The sequence below is a fragment of the Psittacula echo genome (genome assembly GCF_963264785.1).
Source record: "Psittacula echo genome assembly, chromosome: 28".
Lineage (NCBI taxonomy): Eukaryota > Metazoa > Chordata > Aves > Psittaciformes > Psittacidae > Psittacula > Psittacula echo.
Genome location: NC_137763.1, coordinates 2,670,068 through 2,679,421, shown reverse-complemented (window position 1 = coordinate 2,679,421; position 9,354 = coordinate 2,670,068). Strand labels below are relative to the sequence as shown.

Genomic DNA, 9,354 nt, shown 5'->3' with positions numbered 1-9,354 from the left:
ATACTCCCTCGACCTCTCCCCCTAGGGTTGAAAAACTCTGTTCCTTTCCTTGGATTACTGCCAATAAATTCTGCTGCTGCCTCCGGGAATTTTCTTTTTCCCTATTATTATACACCTTCCAAGCCACTTCTAATAGTCTATCCAAGTTCCGCAAATCTGCCCCCCCTAGCTTTTTGTAGCTTTTTCCTAATGTCGTCTTGAGATTGCCCTGGAAAGATCAGAGCTAATTGTGTCCTAGCCTGTTCAGTTTCCACATCCAAATCTGTATATTTCTTTGCAGTTTCTTTAAGTCTTTCTAAAAAGGTAGACGGTGATTCCGTCTTTTCCTGCCTCACATTGTACAGCTTTGACCAATTTATTGTTTTAGGCATGGCATTTTGCACCCCAGCAATCACCCAATCTTGGTACCTTCACAAATTCCTCATTCCCCTCACTGTGTTATAGTCCCACATCGGATCTTCCATAGGGAAGTTTTGATCTATGTTTCCCTCAACCAACCCCTGTCTTAAATCTTCTCGAACTTTTTCTCTTGCAGTCCGCAATACCATTTCTTTTTCTGTTGAATCCATAAGGGTGTCTAAAAGCACCTGTATATCATCCCAATCTGGGTTTTGAGTTTTCATAATAATTTTCATTACCCGAGCTCCCTTATCTGGATTTTCTCTGTATGTCCCCGCTGATTGTTTCCAGATGACTAAATCCCTGGGTGAGAAGGGTACTTTGATGTATACCGGCCCTTCTGTTCTGACTCCCTGTCTTAAAGGAGCAAGCACTGCACCAGGCGTCTGAGCCTGCATTTTTCTCCCTCGTCCTTCCTTTTGACGAGTTCGATGTGAGACCTGAGTAACGGGGAGGTCTACCTTTTGATCTCCCTTGCATTCATCGTCACTCTCACTCTCAGAATCACTTTCACCATCATCCTCCTCCCCCCTTTCCTCTATTACCGGCGGGGCTACAACCAGATCAAGATTTTCATCATCCTTCTGGTGCTGCAAACTGTTTTCTAAAGCAAGACACCCGATACATTTTTTCTCAGCAACACATCCCCTACATTGTCCATTTGCTTTTGTTTTAACAACCATAATTCCACAGGATCTTTGCCATTCCTTATTATCTCTTAGAGTAAAGAAAAGATCTACATACGGCACTTCATCCCATTTTCCTTTCCTTTTACAGAACAACATCAATTGCAATATAGTATTATACTGTAAAGTTCCATTTTCAGGCCATTTTTCCTGACCTTCCAATTCATATTGTGTCCACCAAATGTTACAATATTCAATTAGCTTGTCTTTCCGCATACTCTGCCCAAATCCCCCCTCCTTCCAATGGTTTAAAAGACATCCTAATGGAGAGGACTTGGGAATTGACGGCATTCTATGAATACAAAGAAGCTCTTGAAAAAAAACAGGGTTTGGTTTTTTTTCTGGTTTTTTTGGTTTGTTTTTTTTTTTCACCACTTAATTACGACAATTTAAACCAGTGCTGTTCCTGCAGCATAAACCAAAACCAGTGCTGTTCCTGCAGCATGAACCATTTACCAACCAAATTTGCCGAACCTGCAGGGCTTTCGCCACTGTCTAACAGACGGCGCCTAAGCTTACCCCGGGAGCTCCCTAGCCCAACCAAGCGCAGCTTTCACCACGTCTAACTGGCAGGCTTTACCATACCATACCAAAATCGGTACCTTTACCATACCAAACCAGAATCGGTACCTTTACCATACCAAACCAGAATCGGTACCGTAACCAAATTAAAAGCACCTGTCTTACCGTATCAGAGGTCCGTTGTGAGCAGCGGAGGTCGGTCGCGGCCGATGGCTCCCCGAGAATCTCTCGGTGCCGGCTGGAGCAGAATCGAAACGCGATCCGCCTCAGCAGTGCCCGCGAGGCCTCATCTGGGTCGCCAAAATGTTAGCGTCAGGACAAACACATAACCACCGGAATGGTTATATGAGGTGCTTTATTAAAGCGCCGAGAACCAGGGGTACGCACCCAAATCTGGTTCTAACCCCGTCACATCGTGTACGCAATTTATACACTACAAGTCGGCTGATGCAATACGCCTATACAGATTTATGGTCTATTCCCGCTTTGTATTATAATGATCTTCACACTTGCACCTGCACTCTGATGACTTAATCTTGGTCCAAACTGTGGAACTATTGTTAACTAGTTTTTTAAGTGCAACTGGTCAGAACGATAGTTCCAGCCAGGTTTCGAACAAAGTTTTCTGTTCTAACTTTATTCTTGGATATTTTCAGTCATCGTACAAATGGTTCCTTGATTAGGTTTCTAACATAATGCTTATTTATAAAGTAACTAAAGATAAATGTACAATTGTTTTCCTAATGATTTATGATTCCTAAACACAATAGCCTATTGAAACAGCTATAAAGTAACTGAAATACAAAACTACAAAGTTAGTTATAAAATGACTAAAACACAAAGTAGCAAAATTACACATTTTGATATAAGTATGAAGGTATAAGGCTTTCTATTGATTGACAAATTTTTAAATAAAATCACTTCTATCACTCTTATATGATTATGACAAACATAAAATTTCACCCTTCTCTAACACCCCCACCTCCTCCCAGTTTCCCCCTGGGGCGGCTGCGGGGTCTCTCTGCCCCCCTGCGGGATGGAGGGATGTGGGCAGGGGAGGGAAGGGCAGCGCAAGGGACGTGACCACGCCGGGGACTGTCACAGACCGGGTCACAAAGGGCCCCGCTGTGACCCCGCTGCCAAGGGCAGGAGGCGCAGGGCGTCCAGTGCAGGCTGGACCTGGAGCTGGGATAGTCCCTGTGCCAGGAGCTGTCCTGCTCTCGGGAACCTTCTCTGCAGCTCTCTTTGTACCCAGCCGGGATGTGCTGGGCTTCCTTCATCTGCCATGGCCCTCAGTGGGGAACGGGGGCACTTGCTGGATCTGCTGCTGCACGCCTGAAGGGAAATGGACTTGGAGCTGTGCCTCGTGCTTCACAGGGGAATGGTTCAGAGAAGTCATCCTGTGGATAACTGAAAGGGCCTTATTAATGACCAGTGGTAATTAATCAGGGACTGAATGAAAATCAAATGGGAATCCAATGCTGATTAAGCAATGACTGACTTTTAATTCAACTGTGAATTCACAATGATTTGAAGATGATGTAAATAATAGTTCAGATGGTGATGTATACATCACATACGGTCATATATTTTGTGGCAGTGGCAGTGGCATGTTTTATGGCAGCGTTGTTAGCTCAGGCCAAGGCAGGCAAAGGGCATTTGTGTGGAAGAGCTGGGCTCCAAGGCAGTTCGCACTGTACAGGTGAGATGTAAGCATGCACACAGTGTGTAGTTGAGGAGATGAACCCTGGGTGAGCACAAACACCCTCAGCTATTCTGTGGGGTTCCATGAAGGCCAGTGGGGCAGACAGTGTCTTGAGGTCACTTCACTTTGATAGCAATGTTCCTTGGAAACCTTCCTGAATGCAGTACTGGGTTTGCTTCCTTGAGCCGAGGTCCCCGTGCCCATTCCTTTTGCTGCTGGGCCCAGGTGAGTGCAGATCAGGGTGACAACACCGCAGGGCTGAGATGCCTCCAGCCTCTCGCAGTGGCAACAGGAGGCCAGAGAGATGCTGCTGCTGCAGTACACAGTTCTGTATGTGCAAGGGGAGGACTCGTGTCCTTGAACACCCCGGAGTGTATGAGGCTGGGCTTAAACCGTGACAGGAGTGCATGAGGACAGATCAGATGTGGACACCAGGGCCCTGCCGTTTCTGTGTGTGACCCCAATGTCCCAGCGGGATTTTTTCTCGCATGCCTTGGGCAGGCTTGTGGCAAACGCTCCCATCATCCTTTCTGGATTGTGCCCTCAAACGTGTCAGAGCCATCAGAGAGGTTCTGGAGTCCTTGGAAAAGGCGGACATCAAACCTTTCCTCACGAAGGGCAAGAAGGAGGCTCTGGATAATCACAGGCTGGTCAACTCATCCCACTCCGTTGGAAGGTGATGGACCAAATACACCTGCAGCCACTTCTAGGTGTTTGTAGGACAAGAAAGCAATTGCCGAACTCGTATGGGTAGGGGAAAAAAGGGCATGTTTTGTACCTGGACCATTAATAATCTATTTATAGCCAATTGGTGATCTCTGGGCGGAAGAGACGGAGGATGTAGTGAGTGGGAAGTGGGCTGGTGGATCAAGCCCAAATGTCACCAGTGGTAGAGTCCTCCTGGTGGCCACTTAAGAGTGACACCCCTCAGTGCAAGCAGTTGGGCCAACACTGTTGAATGTCTTTATTAACTCCCTGTCTAATATGATGGAGTGCCTTTTTAGCTCCTTGGTGGATGACAGCAGGAAAGGAAGAGCCTTTGAATGATCTCACCTGGTTAACCCTGCCTTGAGCAGGGTAGCCAGACAAGATGATGTTCAGGGATCTCTTCAGGAATAACCTGAGTTATTCCAGGAATCAATGAATTGATCTCCTTGGAAAGAAAGAACAGAGAGAGGAAGAAGGAAGAGCAGAAAGGCAAGTTTCTTTGTTTTTACTGGATCTCTTTTATTTTAATTTTTTTATTATTTATTTTATTTAACTTAGTATTTTTTCATAATTTTAATTACATTCTATTATAATATTATAACATTATAAAAATAAGTGAGGTTTAGAGTTAGGGTCAGGAACAGGGGTTTAGGTCAGAGATAGGGTTTAGTGTCACGGTTTAGGATTGGATTTAGGCCACAGCATCACAGCAGGGGGAGGAAAAGGACATGGGGAGTTTGGGGGATGCCAGTGGTGTTTTCAGGGATCTAGGGATGTTTTAGAGTGTTCATCAGGTGCTTTGTGGGTGGTTTTTTTAGGTGTCTCAGAGTATTCCTGGGTGTTATGGGAGTGTTTTAGAGTGGTGCACTAGAGCAGGTTGCTCCAAGCGCCTTCCAACATGGCCTTGAACACGGTCAGGGATGGGACAGCCACAGCTTCTCTGGGCACCCTGTGCCAGTGTCCCACCATCCTCACAAGGAAGAATTCCTTCCTAATGTCTGATCTAAACCCCCTCTTTCAGTCTAAAGCCATTCCCCCTTCTTCTGTCATTGCACACCCTTGCAAAAAGCCCCTCTCCAGGTTTCCTGTAGGCCCTGTTTACGTATAGACAGAGTGCTAAGATGTCTCCCTGGAGCCTTCTCTTCCTCAGGCTGAACACCCCCAGCTCTCTCAGCCTGCTTTCATCTGGAGATTAAGATGTCTGGAGATGTGCTCCAGCCCTCAGAGCATCTTTGTGACCTTTCATAAACCCATCATTGCAGGATCATAACAGAACAGAGATTGGTAAGGACGCCAGGAGTTACAAAGTCCAACCCATCAGGAACAGGGTCAGAGCACGTGGTTCAAGACTTGATTCAGTCTGAGTTGGAAATCCCCAAGGCCAGAGACTGCACAGCCTCTCTGGGTGACCTGGTGCAGCACTTGCCTGAGCCTATGGGAACAAGGTTTCCCTATATCCTGGCTGAACCTCTCCTCTGTCACTATCCCCCATTGCCTTTTGTCCTCCCACCAGGCACCATGGTGAGGAGCCTGGCTCTGTATTCTCCATGTCCTCCTTGCCGGTACAGGCAGCCAGTCCCCGACAGACCCTTGGGCTCCCCAAGAGCTCTTCCTGCTCCAGGTACAAAGCAGCCATTCCAGAGCTGGAGTAGCCAGAAAACTGATTTAATTCCGCTTCATTCCTGCCATGTGAGGACATAGCACAGAGAAGAAGTTGCTACAGGATCATTTATCTCTCTTAAATACAGTAAGAGACCTCCAGTGACAGAAAGTCTGTGGCTCACACAACAGGAGTGGCTACATAAACAGGAGGAGATGAAAACTGACATTTCTATGAAGACAACATCACAACAAACTGAAACAGGAAAACAAATGTAAAGCAGGAAAGACAGACGTGGCCTGTCATGACCTACAATGGAAGCCTTTTCCTGGGTAAAGCAAGCAGTGTATGGCTGCTGAAACACATCCAGTCACCAGCTTCCTCACAGCATCCTTCAGCTCCTGGTTCCTCAGGCTGTAGATGAGGGGGTTCATTGCTGGAGGCACCACCGAGTACAGCACTGACACCACCAGATCCAGGGATGGGGAGGAGACGGAGGAGGGCTTCAGGCAGGCAAATGTGCCAGTGCTGACAAAGAGGGAAACCACAGCAAGGTGAGGGAGGCACGTGGAAAAGGCTTTGTGGCGTCTCTACTCAGAGCAGATCCTCAGCACAGCCTTGAAGATCTGCACGTAGGACCTCACAATGAAAACGAAACAGCCAAATGTTACACAGACTCCAATCACAAGAAGCCCAACTTCCCTGAGGTAGGAATGTGAGCAGGAGAGCTTGAGGATCTGGGGGATTTCACAGAAGAACTGCTCCACAGCATTGCCTCGGCAGAGGGGGAGTGAAAATGTATTGGCTGTGCGCAGCAGAGCATGGAGAAAGCCACTGCCCCAGGCAGCTACTGCCATGTGGACACAAGCTCTGCTGCCCAGGAGGCTCCCGTAGTGCAGGGGCTTGCAGATGGCCACGTAGCGGTCGTAGGACATGACGGTGAGGAGATAAAACTCAGCTATGATAAAAAAGAGAAAGAAAAAGATCTGTGCAGCACAACCTGTGTAGGAGATGGCCCTGGTGTCCCACAGGGAATTGGCCATGGATTTGGGGAAAGTGGTGGAGATGCAGGCCAGGTCCAGCAGGGAGAGGTTGAGGAGGAAGAAGTACATGGGGGTGTGGAGGTGCTGGTCGCAGGCTGTGCTGGTGATGATGAGGCCGTTGCCCAGGAGCGCAGCCAGGAAGATGCCCAGGAAGAGCCAGAAGTGCCAGAGCTGCAGCTTCCGCCTGTCTGCGAATGGCAGGAGGAGGAAGTGGGTGATGGAGCTGCCGTTGGACATCTGCTGCCTCTGGGCATGGGGCACTGTCAGAGGAGAAAAAGGCAGTGACGGGTTAGGACAGGAGAGATGTCAGATATAGAGGTTCAATTTACACACTCACGACTCTGAGCACATTATAACCGGAGAGGAGAGGCTCAGCGTTATCACCAGTGATGTCAGTAACTGCTGAGGCTTCTTCCTAGGTACAATCAGAAGAGCATTGCATCAGGCAAAAAGTCTCAGCCCTTTGCAGCTTAATGCACAGCCAGGAGAGCTGCAGTGTCCATCAGTCCTTTCCCATTTTTCCTCCGCTTACACTTGCGCTGCCTGTGAGATGCCTTCACGCACAAATTGATCTTCAATCCTCCACAAACATCTGACCTGTGCTGAGAGGAGGGGAGCACAGTTTCAAAGGGCATATCACGGAGCACGCATGGGGAGAAGCAAAGGACTGTGCCCAGCAGAGCATGGCCAGCAGCCACCTCCAGTGCCAGACACCAAGAGAGCTGCCTGAATGCACCCTCTCCAGAGCTCGGCTGCCCTTTCCCCCGCTCCCTGCCCATGTCTCTGCCGCCTGGAGCTGTCCCTGCCAGGAGCTGCTGCTCTGGGCCCAGCTCTGCTCCCTCTCAGTGCTCCCAGAGCCCATCCCATGGGCTGTGTGCTCAGCTCTGCCCTGCACACCCCTCCCGGCAGCAGGGCTCTGCCCAGGGGCAGCTCTGCCTCTGCAGGGGCTCAGGAGCAGCTCACACAAGTCCTGACAAGACTCTCGGTGCCTTCTCCAAAGCAGAGAAGGAAATTCCCAGCTCCCACTGCCCAACCTGCCCACCAAGAGTGGAAAACATCAGAGCTCACAATCCTTCCCTATCAGGTAAACGCTGCCTCAGTGTCTTTCAGCAGGAACCTCTGCAAACGTGCTCAGAGTGATGTGGAGCTCTGAGCAGCCCTGACCCACACAGCACCCTCTCCAGTGCACAAGAACACTTTTGCTTCCCTGCCAGGGGTTGTTCCTTTCCCTCCAGCATCTCTCCCTCAGCACCGTGGGCAGCTCCCGGGCAGGCTGAGTGCTGACCCTGGCAGGCAGCAGAGTCCCTGCCCCTGCACACTGCCCCTGGGCTGCAGGCACCCTGCTGGCAAGGACAGCGCTGGGCACCCCTGCCTGCACACCCACATTCACAGCCTGCAGCCAGCCCCGGGACAAGGGACCTGCCTTGTCCTGTCCCTCGCATGGCGCAGAGAGAAGCCCTGCTCTGCAGCACATCCTTCTCCTTATCTACACAGAGAAACCAAGAGAGTCCTCCTGACAGATCCCATGGACTGTCCGAGGCAGCAGCTTGAGGAGATCCCTCCAGGAACTGCGGCTGCATTGCCCTGCACCCAGAGCCTTACCATGCACAGGGCTGGGAAGGTTTCTCCTGCAGGGAGCTCTCAGCATCCTCCACTGCCAAGTGCCTTTAAGCTCTCTGAGGCTCGCAGGTCTCCCCTGGGTGCCTGCAGGCAGTGCCCCAGCCCTGCTCCTGGCCAGAGCTGTTTCTCTGCAGCGCTGCCCGCTTGCCAGCATCTGTCTGCATCCCAGGAGCCCGGCCCAGCTCAGCAGCAGAGGCCCAGCCCAAGGTGGCTCTGCCTCTGTCCCGCTGGGCTCCCTCCAGGGCTCCCTGGGGCTCCAGGGGAACACCATGGGAAACAGCCTGAAGCAAGCACTGCTGTTCCCTCCCTCAGCTGGCAGACACACTGCCTGCCTGCAGTGTCATTTCTCTGATGAGAGATGGAGTTTGGTGTAAACAAAGTTTCTCAGAATTCCAGAATCATAAATTTCAAAAAGACCCTTAAGGTCGACTCTAACCACTAACCAAACACTGTCAAGTCCACCCGTGTCAACAGGTGCCACATCTCCACATCTTTTAAAGACCTCCAGGGATGGTGACACAACCACTTCTGTGGGCAGCCTGTTTCTTGTCCCATCATTTGGACAGCCAGGACAGGACAGGCTGAGATCTCCTTTAGCCCTGCTGATGAAACGGATTCACCATAGTTAGTTGAGGCATCTCCTCCTGAGACTGTAGGCCTGCGGTTGAAAGGGAACTCAGCTCCCTCCCATGCACACCATAAACCTATAGGAGGTGGGATTCCTCCTGCCTCTGGTCAGGTCTTCCTTGAAAAGGCACCTACATGAGAGCTCTTTGTCTCAGCATTACGATCGATGGGGGCCAAGAGTGATGTGTCTGCATGCAAATCTCTGGGACATTTGGCATTACAGGGTTGGTCAATGTTACATACAGGTAATAGAGACAGGCCAAAGATACGTGCAGGCTGATATAGAGACAAGACAATATCGTTGAGAATATTCTTGTAGCACTCAGAGGCATCAGCCATCAGTTTCTATTAGCGAAGCAAGGTCTGTACTTTCTGACACCCCTTAGCTGCAGGCATTGAGGGAACACAAAGTACATCACTGCAGTGTCTTTACTCACTCCCTTG

At 49.9% G+C, this 9,354-nt stretch overlaps 1 pseudogene across 1 annotated transcript; it reads right to left on the bottom strand.

Moving 5' to 3' along the window:
- Positions 1–410: 410 nt before the first annotated feature.
- On the bottom strand, positions 411–6,900 carry LOC308230860 (olfactory receptor 14A16-like; annotated as a pseudogene). The gene is made up of 4 exons: positions 5,934–6,900; positions 1,773–1,897; positions 1,688–1,715; positions 411–1,003 (listed from the first exon to the last, which is right to left on the bottom strand). The product of its transcript is annotated as an olfactory receptor 14A16-like (transcript).
- Positions 6,901–9,354: the final 2,454 nt, after the last annotated feature.